This window comes from Notamacropus eugenii, chromosome 4 (assembly GCF_028372415.1).
Source record: "Notamacropus eugenii isolate mMacEug1 chromosome 4, mMacEug1.pri_v2, whole genome shotgun sequence".
Taxonomy (NCBI): Eukaryota; Metazoa; Chordata; class Mammalia; order Diprotodontia; family Macropodidae; genus Notamacropus; species Notamacropus eugenii.
This window is the reverse complement of record NC_092875.1, coordinates 25,410,537-25,425,749: the sequence shown is the minus strand read 5'-3', so window position 1 is coordinate 25,425,749 and position 15,213 is coordinate 25,410,537. Positions and strand designations below refer to the sequence as shown.

The window sequence follows — 15,213 nt, the reverse complement described above, 5'->3', positions numbered from 1 at the left end:
TTTTCCTTTCCACTGTGGACCAATGAATGGGCCAACCGCGGAGAGTGGGCGGGGCCTGTTCAAAGTTTGAAAGAGGCTGCTAAAGACTTTGGAAAGCTGAGAATGGTTTCCTTCCGTTCCGGCCCCCTGCTCTTGAGGAGATACTAACCAAAGGTTCTTAGCTTCTTACTGTGACGGTCTTCGCTCTAAGGATTACTTGAAATACAACAATAATTAATATTATCTGTCTTACTCAGTATTTTATGCTTTGCAAAGTGGTTTACAAATAATGTTAATAGCTAATCCTAGCAAACATGTGGCTAGTGCTCAGAGTGCCTGGCTCTGGGCTAAACGCTTTGCACTTGTTAGTCAATTTCAGAACCAGGATAACATTGTACACAGTAACAGCAACATTGTAACAGTAATCGAGTGTGCAAGACTTAGCTGTTCTGATGCCTATAATGATCCACAAGGACTCATGATGAGAAAAATGCCCATCCACCTCCAAAGATAGAACTGGTGAAAGCTTTCAGTGCAGTTAGAAGCATATTTTTTTTCCCATTTGTTTTATTTTTCTCGAGTTTGTTGTTGTTTTTGCAACATGGCTAAAGTGTTTTGTATAACTTCATATGTACAATAGCTATCATATTTCTTCTCAGTGGGTGAGGGAAGGGTGGAAGGAGGCAGAAAATTTGGAACTGAAATTTTTTTTTTCTTAATTTATTAGCTCATTTCGCAAGATCTTCACAAGAACCCTGGGAAGGTAAGAGCTATTATTGCTATCATTATACAACTGTAGAAACTGAGGCAGATAGAAGTTAAACAATTTGTTCAGTCACCTTGGTCTGAGGACAAATTTGAACTCAGATCTTCCTGAGCCTAAGCTCAGTGCTCGATCCACTGTACCACCACCTATCTCTTTCCTCCCTCACTCAAAACAAAGTCAAGTGCAAGTCATGTCACCATTTCTCAGATGGCATGGTCTTCTTCAGCAACGAAGGAGGAACACTAGCACGATCCTCCCCTGTAAAATAAAGGGAAAGTCTAGATGATCTCTGAAATGCATTCAGTCTCTATCACACTTATGAACAGAAAATATTTATTAAGAGCCTATTGTACATAGATATCTTTCTTAATATTATTAATATTTAATATTCCTTAATATTATTTTTCCCAATTACATATATAGTTTTTAACATTCATTTTTGTAAGATTTTGAGTTCTAAATTTTTCTCTCTCCCTCCTTTCACTCTCCCCTCCCCAAGACTGCAAGCAGTTTGATATAGGTTATATATGTACAGTTGTGTTAAACATATTTCCACGTTAGTTGTGTTGTGAAAGAATCAGAACAAAAGGGAAAACCATGAGAAAGGAAAAACAAAAAAAAGTGAAAATACTATGCTTCAATTCAGATTCAAAAGTTTTTTCTCTGGATGTGAATAGCATTTTCCATCAGGAGTTTTTTGAAAGTGTCTTGAATTGTATTGAACTGTATTGCTGAAAAGAGCTAAGTCTAGCATAGTTGATTATTGCACAATGTGGCTGTTACTGTGTACAATGGTCTCCTGGTTCTGCTCACTTCTCTCGGTATCAGTTCAAATGAGTGTTTCCAGGCTTTTCTGAAATCTGCCTGCTCCTCAGGAAATATGTTTAGTTAAGGAAAAACTCCTGTTTTCATGGAATATACAGTCTAGTAGGAGAATAAGGGGCAACTAGGTGAGTCAATAAATAGAACACCAGGCCTGAAGGCAGGAAGACTCATCTTCCTGAGTTCAAATCTAGCCTCAGACCCTTACTAGCTGTGTGACCCTGTGTGACCCAAGTCACTTCACCCTGTCTGTGTCAATTTCTTCATCTGCAAAATGAGCTCCAGCTCTAGTATCTTTGCTAAGAAAATGAAGGACAACAAACTGGCTCCTATAGGCATAGCAGAAAAAAACTCAGTCTGAATTCTCTTCAAGGACTGAGGTAAATTCTCATAAAAAGATATGCTCTTTCACCAACTTTGCCTCCCTGTGCCATCCAGAAACAAATACTGTAATATACTCATCTGCCTTTTTCTACCTAAATGTTTGCTGAATTTTTGCCTCAAATATGAAGAGGCTAGGAGTTAGCTAGAGATAAGCATAAATTCAAATTAGGGCAGAGAGCCAAACACTTGCCTGAATAATAGGAGGTTTTGCTATTCATTGTCATAATTATACTAACTTTTGGCCTGAAATAAATTCCATAAAACAATAGAAGAGGGGACCTTGTGCAACTGAGGTACACTGTATCATCCCTAGAATGAAAAGGTGAACTAAATGTTGCAACAATGTGCAACTGATTAAATCTCATGTTGTTGTGGTTTATCCTTCATTTCAAAAAGGACGGATGACACCGGGGATGATATCTCAACTTGGTGACTGGATTTAAGTGAGGCAGAGTTGCACAAAGTCAGCCTCTCTGTCTCTTCCAGAGTCATCCAAGTCCAGTGGCAGGACAAGTCAGGACAACTGGAGATGGTCTGGGATGTAGTGGGTAATCTTAGTGTCTTTGACGTCTGACCAAACTCTAAATGCTCCACAATGGCTGCTTCAGCTGCTTTTCTGGCTATTGATACAATTTATTCTCATCCACCAATCTCCTAGGAGAAATCTTCACGTACTTGGGTAGATATCCCCACCTCATCAAGAGATTTGAGACTGATCGGTTACCCTCAACTTGACTTGGCCCATCTGCCTAGATGGTTTTGCAGGGGTGTGGCCACATATATGCTACATCTTGGAGCCACAGATGAGAAGTGGGTCAAAGGTAGACCCCAAGGTGGATGAGCAGCTCTGAAAAGGGTCGGGCAAGCCCTCACACCAGAAGTACTGGTCCTCCCTCAACACCTCATACATTCCGGATAGCGAGGAAGAAAAAGGAAATGACCAGTGACAAGATCATACCCCCTAAACTATCCACCAGGGAGAAGATAACGGAGGCTAGGAAAGGAAGTTCAGGCCCTTTCCAACTGGAAAAAGAGAAAAGAGAGAAGCAGAAGAGAAAAGAAAGAATTCAATATTCATTGACCAGTTCTGCTCTCTGTAGCTTCATTCACACCCATAGGCACAACTGTTCCGCTTAACTGGGATATCTCCTTCAGCACCTAGCTCAGTGTTCTGAATATGACAAGTGTGTAATATGCATTTGTTAAGTTAAACTGAATCCAGTCTCACTCATTTTACAGATGAGAAAAGAGCATAGGAGAGAAACAGCTTGCCCAAAGTCACATGGTAAGTCCAGAGATGTTTATCTCAAGTCAAAACAAACCAGAAAATCTCCCTGCCATTACTCCTATCACATTACAGTATTTAGTGGGACTGCCCCAAGGTAGGGAAAATTTAACTGGCCTGAAATGTCTGGTTGTGATATAATCAACACAAATTGGATGATTAGGAGCAGGAAAGCTGATTGTTGAATTTTCCAAGCTAGGAATATGAGAAACATAAAAATTCTTTGAGAGATTCCAAATCTGTAGTAAATACAGTTTTTACTTTAATGAATTTGCCTGTCAATTAACTGTAATTCATCCTATTTGTTTCCACAGATTAGAACCAAAAATGGGCTTTACAGGAGCCTTAAGAATTGCTAATGATCTTGAGCAGGAGTATAAATAGAGTGGGTTTTTTGGCTTTATTTTGTATCCAGCCCAAAATAACGTTCACTTCCGCTGCCAACCTCACTCCCTACTATCACCATGGCTTTCCTACTTGATTCCCTCAGCGCCTCTCACCTGGACCATTGTGGCAGTCTACTATTTGCTCTCTTTGCCTCAAGTTTCTCTCTCCCCTCTTCATCATCCTCACCACTGCCAAAATTATCTTCCTTCATCTCAGGGATGGCCATGTCAAAGCCCTGGGCAAGGACTCTGCATTGTTCTCTATTGGCTCTGAAATAAAACACAAACTCCCTATTTCGGCATTTAAAGCCCTTAACCATCTGGCTTTAGCCTTCCTTTCCCATTTTGTTTTACCTTATTTCCCTTCCCACATCTTATATTCCAAGCAGACTGACCTATTTGCTGTTCCCCAAATTCCATCTCCTGCCTCCACACCTTCTCCCCACCTGCCTGGAATGCATTTCCTGGCTTTCCTCAGGTACTGTGGTGCCATTCTGGATCCCCCCAATTGTTAATGTCACCTCTGGCTTCAAAGAATCTTATATAATCCTGTGTTAGATTCCTCCAGTAAAATGAAAATTCCTTGAGGGAAGGGACCATTGCATTCTGCACTTAATGTATTTTAATGTATCCGTATCCCCAATGCCTTGTACGTAATAATAAATGCTTGTCCGATCAGATCAGACCATGCTGCTATCCCTTCTGGAGTAACAAATACACAGAAGGCTATTTCAGCCAATGTGATGGCAGCGGGACCGATTTGTTATAAATCATGTACATCAAAGAAGTCTGGTCTTATTAGGGCAGAACTGAAGAGGGATATGAAATCCATTATTGAAGACAATTGAATAATTTATCACAGCTTCATAATAAAGATCAGCTGGTATCTATGATGATGGATGAAATGTTCAGAAAGAACTTGGTGCTCCTAGAGAACTGGAAAGCAACAGAGAAACTGGAGAAAAGAATGTGACTGCTTTGCTAAGTCCTCACTCCTAGAAACAAACAAACAAACACCCCCCACTGACTCCAATCTATCTCTGGCCAATTCAAGTCAATCCAATGAAGGAATGAAGTACCTTCCTGTAACCCCAAATGCTGAGCCCTGTGAAATATGAAAACAAAAATGAAGTTGTCCTCCTCAAAGAGCCAACATTCTACTAGGGGAGAGAGTGCCTTCAAATGCAATGTGTCTATAAAAACTTCCTGCCCAACTCAAGGACAATGTTGATTTTAGGAACAGACTCTGGACCATCAGGAAATTCCCAGAGAAGGAAACTCTCTCTACTAATGCAGGTTAGCAGCTTGCTCTATCATTTATTGTCTTAGAGAAGCTAGTTTAGAGGGGGCTGAGTAGTGCAGTGGATAGAGTGCCTAGCCCTAAGTCAGAAAGACCCAAGTTCAAATACAGCTTTAGATATTTATCAGTTGTATGATCCCAGGCAAGTCATTTTAACCTCTATTGGCCTCAGTTTCTCCATCTATAAAATAGGGTTAATAATAACAACCACCCCATTAATTGGTGAGGATAAAATGAGATAATATTTGTAAAATGTTTAGCACTTGAGAAATACTTGTTTCTTTCCTTTTTCTTTAGGTAGCTCCTTTTAAAGCTTGCCCAGGGTCATATGGCCAGTGTCAGAGAGGGACAGGATTTGAACCCAGGCCTTCATAGGCCTGAAGATAGTCCTGTATACACATCAAAGGCATCAAATCCAAGTGTAACCTGACCCAGATTAAAATGTCATTGGGAAATATTTAACAAAATTTAAAAAAGAAATACAATGTTGTTGAGTCCTGTCCAACTCTTTGGTTCTCTTGACAAAGATACTGGAGTGGTTTGCCATTTCTTTCTTTGGTTCATTGTATGCATGTTATATACATATGAGGAAAATGAGGCAAATAGAATAAAGTGACTTGCCCAGGGTCACAAAGCTAGTATCTGAGGCTGGATTTGAACTCAGGAAAATGGTCCAGTACTCTATCCACTGAACCAATTAGCTGTTTTATAAGTCAACATGCAGCCTTCATGGATCCTCAGGTATAAATTAGCGGGACCTACCCACTTTTCTATTTGAATTTAATACACTGCCTCTCCAATTTCAGTAGTAATTTATGTTCTTAGGGAGTTTTCCAAGGCTTAGAAGTTAAAGTTGATTGGACATGATCAAACTAGCAAGTGTCAAAGGCAGGATTTGAACCCAGGTCTTTCACTGGCACCCGAATTCTTCTCTGCTATACCCAAATAAAGAGCTTGTTAACCACTGAGGTGATCAGGGTAGGTTTCCTGGAGGAAGTACTTCTCAAAGTGAGCCTGGAAGACAGAGAAGTACTCTGAAAGGTAAAAGAGGAAAGGAGATCATGGTTGAGGTAGGTTGGGGTGTCACCTTTCAAGCAGCCTACAGAGGGAAGACACTAAGTTTGAGGAAGAACTAGCAGGCCAGCTGAAATTTAGAGGGAGTGTATGAAGGGGAATCATAGGAAATAAGAATAGAAAGGTAGGATGGAGACAGATGGCAAAAGGCCTTCAATGCCAATGGGAGGAATTTAGATGTTATCTTGGAGACAGGCAGGAGGGAGCCACCTGAGGTTCTGAGGGGTAGGTCAGTGGAAAGATGGAGCTCTGAGAGTAACAGATTCTATCTATATTACTCTAGGCTAATCACTCTGCTCTGCCTCTCTCAAGGGTTTGATGGTTTTGGGCAGCCCTGCCTCACTTAAATTCAGTTCACTTGTAAGATATGGCATTATCTTCCTGATATCAAAACAAACCACACAAGGGGAAAGGAACCACTAAATCCTTACCAACATTCCATAAGAGCCTCCGTTTCTTCATCTGTAAAATGGGGAAAACAATACCTATAGAAGCTGCCCCCAGGGTGGTTGTGAACCTCAAATAAGCATGATGCCTGGCATATTCTTATTGTTGGCTAATTGTGGCTGACACTTCATGACCATGGGCCAAAATATCCGTGGGATTTTTTGGCAAAGATACTAGAGCAGTTTGCTATTTCCTTCTCCAGTGGATTAAGGCAAATCGAGGTTGAGTGACTTGCCCAGGGTCACACAGCTAGTAAGTGTCTGAGGTCAAATGTGAACTCAGGTCTTCTTGACTCCAGGCCCAGCACTCTATGCACTCTGGCACCACCTAGCCACCTCCATCCCTATTTTACAGTTGGGGAAACTGAGGTAGACTAAGATAACAAGGGTCAAACAGCTAGGAAGTGTCTAAGACTGGATTTGAACTCAAATCTTAATTCCAGACCCAGCACTCTATCTACTAAGCCATGTAGCTGCCTCACCTGGAATATAGTTGGAGTAAGATAATTGTTAGTTAACTGCCTATGTCCAAAGCTCCGTAGATGTGTTATCAGGGGTGTGACAGCCATGAAGAGGATGAACTGGACAAATAATAGTCTAAATGAGACAAGAAGCAGACATAAACTAGAGCAACCTTGTGAGTAGAGAGGAGGGGGAAGGATGTGAGAGAGATTGCACCTTTGGAATTGGCTCCATCTACATTAACAACTAATTTCCTTCCTAACCATCCCTTACTTTTGTTCCCAGAATCACTAAGTTATGACAGTGTTTCTGCCTACAGAAAATAAAGACACACAGTTCCCTTGAAAACTTAACCAAAAAGTAAAAGAAAAGAAACAAGGCTTTTTTTAAGTTTTTTTTTTTAACCAACCCATTTTCTCTTAGGCTGAAAAACAGGCATGTGGGCCCAGAATAATTTGCATGACTTATTTAAGTACAACCTTAGAATAACAGGATTTCTGAGCTATGAGACCCTAGGGATCATTTAGTTCAACCCTCTCATGTTGCAGAAGAGGAAACTGAGGCCCATTTCCCTAAAGCTACACCGTGACAGAGCTTGGAGTAGGATCTTAGAATCACAGAACTAGAAATTCATCTGGTTCTTAAGCTAAGGTCCATGAGCTTGTTTTTGTTTTATAGATTTGGATAAGTCCCAGTAAGAGACTTCTTTCTAAATATATACAAGTAGATAGTAAGCATGTAGCATGGTGGATAGAGCACTAGAGAGATAGATACATATCAATACACACACATATATATGTAATCTTTTTTTACAATGAAGTGCAAGCTTTTAGCTAAGTGCAAGCCTGTCTGATGATATAATAGTTCCTACAATCTTTGTGGTTTCCTCCTCTTCAGTTTTAGGAAGTCATGAATTCAGTCAGGATTAATCTAAGCCCCGAGTTAGGAAAATTCCCAACATTTACACAGTTCTACCAATACAAAAACAAGTAAGCAAAATAGCCCTTGCTATACCAGAGAGTAAGCCTCAAAAACCTTACAGTCTAACAGAGGAAAACAGTACATGAAAGAGAGGAGGATGGAAAATGCAGTTGCATGGCTTTGGAGATGGTGAAGGACACACGGACTGGAGTTGGATAAGGAGAAACCTCTCCAAGGAGAACCTCTGGTGCTAGGGGTCCTACAGATGACGCGAGTCTCATTTCTCTTTTCATCCTGTCCATAAATGGATGATAGATTAAAAATAAAACAAAACCTGTGAGCCAGAAAGCTGCACCGTGAAGATGAGTAAGCTTCCTGCCCAGCTGTTTGAAAGAATAGACTAGGCCAAGGAGGAAGGATGAACATGTCATCCTTGGCACTATTGGTCAGAGCTTGGAATCTCCAACAGCCAGGGTTCTAGCTCTGATGGGGGCAATCAGGCCCCAAAATGTCAGTGCTTAGGAAGGAATGGCCCCTGCTTTTACTCAAGAGCTCCACCTGATGGTTAATATTTAAATTTACACTAAGTAGTGGCAGTGAGCCCTAATAACTGGAGGAAAGGGAAAATGGACAGCTAAGTGGTGCAGGGGATATAGCACTGGGCTTGGAATCAGGAAGACAGAAATCAAATCCAGCCTCAGACACTTACGAGCTGGGTGACCCTGGGCAAGTCACTTAACTCTTTGCCTCAGTTTCTTCATTTATAAAGTGATCTGGAGGAGGAAATGACAAACCATTCCAGTGTCTTTGCCAATGCAGGTCACAAAGAGGCAAGAATCAGATATAGATGAGGTGCATCAGGAAAGGCCTCCTGCAAATAGTAGCATGAGAACTGTGCTTTGAAGGAAGCTAGAGACTGCCAGTAATGGAGGAGAGCAAGTTCACCACCTGTACAAAAAACCACCTGTACAAAATCACATAGGCAGGAGATGGAATGTTGTATTCTCCCAACAGTTTGACTATGTAATCCAGGGCTCAAGCTTACTTGCATAAAGCTCCTCATTGGTAGAGAATGAGGACTTGATGCTCCATGCCTCCATGAGGGGTGGAGCTGGTGAGAACTTGGTAAAGAAGAGATGCTATTTCTTCTGGTTTCTAGTTTTGAGGAAGGAGAAACGGTTTCTGATTTCTACCAAGGAGAGGTCCCTGAAGGGAGAGAGACTCTGGAAAGATTAAGCCTGTGCCTTAATCATGTCATTACATCAGAAACTTTGAGAAATTTCACCTTCAGTGAAATCTGGGACTTTCTCTCTAATGACTGAACCGAGATATTTTACTCCCAGTAGATTGCATTCACTTTGTGCTCTCTGGTATAGTCTAATCTGTATAACTATAGACTTGGATAAATGGGTTTTATTTCCTAATCATTATATTTCTTTGAGTAACTAGAATTTGGGAAGGGAGAAAAGCTTTTTGAATATAGCTCAGATTGTTCCCCTCTAAAGGGATAGCAATCAGGAGGATGGATTGAACCTAAAAATTACTTCCTTTAAACTAAGAATATGTGAAGGGGCTGGGAATAGATAGATATAATTCTTGCCCAGTATCCCCTCTCTAAGGAGAATAGTGTTCCCAGCCTAATGGCTCCTGTTCCAATTTCCTGCTCCCCTTCTTTGTAAAAAATTAAATTTACTCATTTATTTTTAGTTTTCAATGTTCACTTCCACAAGATTTTGAGTTCCAAATTTTCTCCCCATTTCTCCCCCCTACCACAAGACGGCATGTAAGTTGATATAGGCTCTATGTATACATTCATATTAAACCTATTGTCACATTAGTCATATTATAAAGAGTAATTGGAATCAATAAGAGAAACCATGAGAAAGAAGAAACAAAAAAAAGAGAGAGCAAATAATAAGCTTTGATCTGCATTCAGATTCCATAGTTCTTTTTCTGGATGTGGACAGCCTTTTCCATCATGAGTCTTTTGGAGTTGTCTTAGATCCTTGCATTGCTAAGAAGAGCTAAGTCTATCAAAGTCAATCGTCGCACAATGAAGCTGTTACTATGTACAATGTTCTGATTCTGATCACTTCACTCTGCATCAGTTCATATAAGTCTTTCTAGATTTTTCTGAAATCTGCCTGTTCACCATTTCTTAGAGCATAATAGTATTCCATTACATTCATGTGCCACAACTTGTTCAGCCATTCCCCCATTGATGGGCATCCCCTCAATTTCCAATCTTTGCCACTACAAAAAGAGTTACCATAAATATTTTTGTACATGTGGGTTCTTTTTCCATTTCTATGATTTCTTTGGGATACAGATCTAGAAGTGGTATTGCTAGGTCAAAGGGTATGCACATTTTTATTGCCCTTTGGGTATAGTTCCAAATTGCTCTCCAGAATGGTTGGATCAGTTCACAATTCCACCAACAATGCATTACTGTTCCAATTTTCCCACATCTTCTCCAGCATTTATCATTTTCCTGTTTTGTCATGTTAGCCAATCTGATAGGTGTGAAGTGGTACCTCAGAGTTGTTTTGATTTGCATAAATCAATAGTGATTTACAACAATTTTTCATGGCTATAGATGGCTTTAATTTTTCATCTGAAAACTGTCTGTTCATATTCTTTGACCATTTATCAATTGGGGAATGACTTGTATTCTTATAAATTTGATTCAGTTCTCTATGTGTTTTAGAAGTGAAGCCTTTATCAGAGACACTGGTTGTAAAAATTCTTTCCCAGTTTTCTGTTTTTCTCCTAATCTTGGTTGCATTGGCTTTGTTTGTGCAAAAACTTTTCAATTTAATGTAATCAAAATTATCCATTTTGCATTTCATAATGTTCTGTATCTAGTGTTTGGTCATAAATTCTTCCATTCTCTATAAACTACAGGTAAACTATTCCTTGCTCTCATAGTCTGCTTATAGTATCAACCTTTATATCTAAACTGTGTATCCATTTTGACTTTATTTTGGTATATGGTATAAGATATGGTCCATGATTAGTTTCTGCCATACTATTATCCAGTTTTCCCAGCTGTTTTTGTTGATGAGTTCTTATCCCAGAAGCTGGAGTCTTTGGGTTTATCCAACAATAGATTATTATAGTCATTGACTACTGCGTCAGTCAATACTACCCTATTCCAATCCACTGCTCTATTTTTTAGCCAGTACCAAGTAGTTTTGATGATTGCTGCTTTATAATACAATTTAAGATTAGGTATGGCTAGGCCACCTTCCCTTGCATTTCTTTTCATTAATTCCCTTGATATTCTGGACCTTTTGTTCTTCCAGATAAATTTTTAATTATTTTTTCTATCTCTATACAATAAATTTTTAGTAGTTTGATTGATATGGCACTGAATAAGTAAATTAATCTAGGCAGAATTGTCATTTTTATTATATTAGCTTGGCCTACCCACATCCTGCTCCCCTTCTAGGAGGATTCAAAGCCTCTCTTGGAGAAGACTGGACAAAGGAGATTCAAAAGATATGTACAGCAGATCGACGCATACTATTTGCTCTATCTCTTTTTTATTTTGTTTTGTTTTTCTTTCTCATGGTTCATTCCATTGGTTATCATTCTTCTTTGAAACATAAATAATGTGAAAATATGTTTAATGTGAATATATATGTAGAGCCTATATCAGATGGCATGCCATCTTGGGGAGGGGGGAAGAGAGGGAGGGAGAGAAAAGTTGGAACGCAAAAGCTTAGGAAACTGAATGTTGCAAACTAAAAATAAATAAATACATTTATATTTATATATGTATACATATATATGTATACATATATATATAAAGATATGCATTCACCCCACTCTTTAAGCCACATCTACACTGACCCTTGAGGATGCATATAACCTATATCAGCATACATGAAAAAAAAAAACCTACTACCTATAGCTTCCCAAGCTCTACTGCTTCCCTCCCAGCCCTCATCTTGTAGTTCCACCTTGATGAAAATAGAGGAAAATGTCAATGTTATTTCCTTTCAAGGAAAATCAGGAAGTATAAATTGTACCCAGTGTAATCCAAGGGAAGGATGTAAAGAAACATAGATTGAACTAGAAAAGGAGAAGGAAACCTGACTCTTTCTTATCATCCGAAGTCCTGTTACATAAAGCATTTCATTAATCAGTAGTCTGAAAAAGATACCACATTCCAGGGAAGTGCTTTCACTTGTTTCTAGGTTTCTGATGTTAACCCTGGGACTCCATGGTCTAGAAAGGAAACATCATTATAGTGACTTGGGTCAAATTCTTGACTAGTTAGCCAAGTGCCTTTACACATGTTGACTCACCTCTCTGTGTCTCAGTTTTCTCCCATGATTGTAATGGCGAGAGGGAAAGAGGGACTGGGCAACTAAGTGGTGCAATGGATCAAGTACCCAGTCTGGAGTCAGGAAGACTCGTCTTCATGAGTTCAAATCCAGCCTCAAGCACTTACTAGCTGTATGACCCTGGGCAAATCACTTCACCTTATTATCCTCAGTTTCCTCATTTGTAAAATGAGCCAGAGAAGGAAATGGTGAAACACTCTAGTATCTCTGCCAAGAAAACCCCAAATGAGGTCATAAAGAGTCAGACACGACTGCAAACAACTGAACAAAGAGAAGGAATAAATGCCAAAGTATAGGTTAAAAGGACTCTATAAGAATTAGGTGTCATATAATAGGCAAATTCAAATGATTAGTGACTGAGACAGGAGGAACCTCCCCCTTAGTAGTCAACAAGCACTTATTAAACTCCTACTATGTGCCAGGCTCTATGCTAAGCACTGGGGGTATACATAAAGGCAAAAACCAAATTCTAATGAGGGAGACAACATGTATACTGCCATGTGCAGGCTAAATCAAGGATAATCTGGGAGATTATCATAAAATAAAAGAAATCTGAGAAAGCCTTCTTTCTCCAGGTAGGACTTTGGCTGACATTTGAAGAAAGTCAGGGAAGGCAGGAGGGAGAGATGAGAATAGGAGATTTTTTTTAAAGAAGGCAATTGGGGTGAAGTGACTTGCCCGAGATCACACAGCTAGTAAGTGTCTGAACTCGGATTTGAACTCACAAATATGACACTAAGGCCTAGAGCTCTCTGCGCTATGGCGCCAACTAGTGCCTGGCTTTTGTCCTCTCTTGGTCTTCTTGCTTGAGCACAGGTCTATCTAGGGTTAGCAAACAAATGACATGATTCACAGCCAGATCCAGACTTGACAGCTAACTAAATGTCTTGTGAGTTCTAGTGATCCTGGCTTCCTTTCAGTCCTGGCTGACCAGCATGAACTATGTCTACACTGCTTTGGGAGGAGAAGATGACTCATTGACCTGAGAGGACAAAGGAACCATGCCTGGCTGCCCAGGAGGTCTGGACTTGTGAGTCATTTGGATGGAGAAAGTGAACTACCTCTGAAGTCATTCCACGAAGCATCCGACCTCCCAGAACAGTGCGGAGATGCCATAAGTTATTGTTTTGTTTTATAAGTGTTTGTTAATATATGCTTAGGAAGCATTTCATCATAACAGTGGAAAGAAATTGCCCTTCTGTTCCTGGTGTCACTTTTGCAAAATGAGTCCCTTTCTGAGAAGGGATCTTGTAGGCAAATCTCTTTTGAGGGGACCATAGACATGAGGCATGGCTAAGCTTTGTTTTAGCAGTTTTCTTCGGAGTTCAGGGATATAAACCAGAAAGACCAGGAAAATGCTGGCTCTCCTCTGTTTGGGGGTCATATACTACTACCACTAGTCATACTGCTCCTAGGATGAATCTGGGTTCCATGTAAGCCAATAATCAGAAACTGTTATGAAAAGGGGTCTCCTTTGCCCAAAGGTCACATATGCACTTACTTATCTGCGAGTACATGTTCTTTCCCAATAAAATGAAAGCTTTTTAAGGGCAAGAGCTCTTTGGTTTCTGTCATCATGCACTATGATAAGCATATAGTAGGCACTGACTAGATGCTTATTGATTGATTCATTTTTTATATTCTATATATAACTATATATTTTACATATGTATACAATTTTATAATATATAAAGTGCATACACACACGCACTCATGCATGTATACACAGGAATTCATGAGTAGAGTGATCCCCTTATTTGGTCCAGTGCTGTCTAACATTTTTATCAATGACTTGGATAAATGTCATGCTTATCACATTTGCAGGTGACATAAAGTGAGGAGGGGATAGTTAACAAAATGGATGATAGGATCAGGATCTAAAGTGGTCTCGAGAGGCAAGAACATTCTGCTGACTCTAATAAGATAAAATGTCATAGGGATAAATATTAACTGTTATAATTGGATTGGAAAAAATAATTTCATAAATATAAGATGAGGGAGGGATATTTGGATGACAGTTTGTCTGAGAAGGAACTTGAGTTCTGAGTGTACCACAAACTTATTAATGAGTCAGTTATGTGATATGGAACCCCGCCCCAAAAATCTAATCACATGTTGAGCTGCACCCAGGAAGGACTCCTTCCAAGATAAAGAGATGCTAGTTCCTCTGTCCTCTACCCTGGTCGGATCACCTCCAGAGAGTTGTGTTCAGACCTGAATGACACAGTTTAGGACAGACATCCCTAAGCTAGAAAATGATGAGAGGAGAGCAATCAGGATGAGGAATGGTCTCAAGTCTGGGCTCAAGTCAGTGATGAGATCAGGAAATGGGAATGTTCATCCTGGAAAAAAGAAAATTGTCCTTAAGTTGCTACTCAGGGTTGCTACCAAGAAAAAAGTATTAAACTCTTTCTGCTTCTCTTTAAGGACAGAATTAGGAGCTACTGTTGGGAGTCTCCCAGAGCCAGATTTGGAGTTAATCTCATGGAAAACTCCCAAAGTAGAGTGGGCTTCAATGAGAGGTGGATGACCACACGTTACTCCTGAACAAAACCAGATCAGATTAAAATGTAATTTGTTATTATTCAGTCATTCAGTCTGCCTCTTTCTGATCCCAATTGGCTTTTTCTTGGCAGAGCTTACTGGAGTGGTTTGCCATTTCCCTCTTCAATTCATTTTTACAGATGAGGAAACTGAAGCAAACAGGGTTCAGTGACTTGCCCAGGATCACACAGATAGTGACCCAGATTGGAACTCAGGTCTTCCTGACTCTAAGCTTGACGCTCTATCTTCTACCACCAGTAGCCAGTAGAACTTGCTAAATAAAGGATGATAGAGTAAGATCTATGCTCAAGAAGTATCTATTTTGCAGCTATGTGGAGGGTGGCTTGGAGAGGGAACACATTTAAAAGTGAGAAGAGACTTGAGGAAGGAGGCTATTGTAATAGTCCAGACAGGAGTTGATGAGGGTAGTGTCTACATGAGTACAGAGAAGGGGACAGATGAATGAGATCTTGAGAAGGCAACATTGCCAGA

General features: G+C 39.9%; 1 long non-coding RNA gene across 1 annotated transcript; it reads left to right on the top strand.

Moving 5' to 3' along the window:
* Positions 1 to 72: 72 nt before the first annotated feature.
* LOC140499201 (uncharacterized) lies at positions 73 to 3,237 on the top strand. Its single transcript, XR_011965302.1, has 3 exons — positions 73 to 153; positions 707 to 742; positions 3,191 to 3,237. It is a non-coding gene; the product is annotated as an uncharacterized lncRNA (long non-coding RNA).
* Positions 3,238 to 15,213: the final 11,976 nt, after the last annotated feature.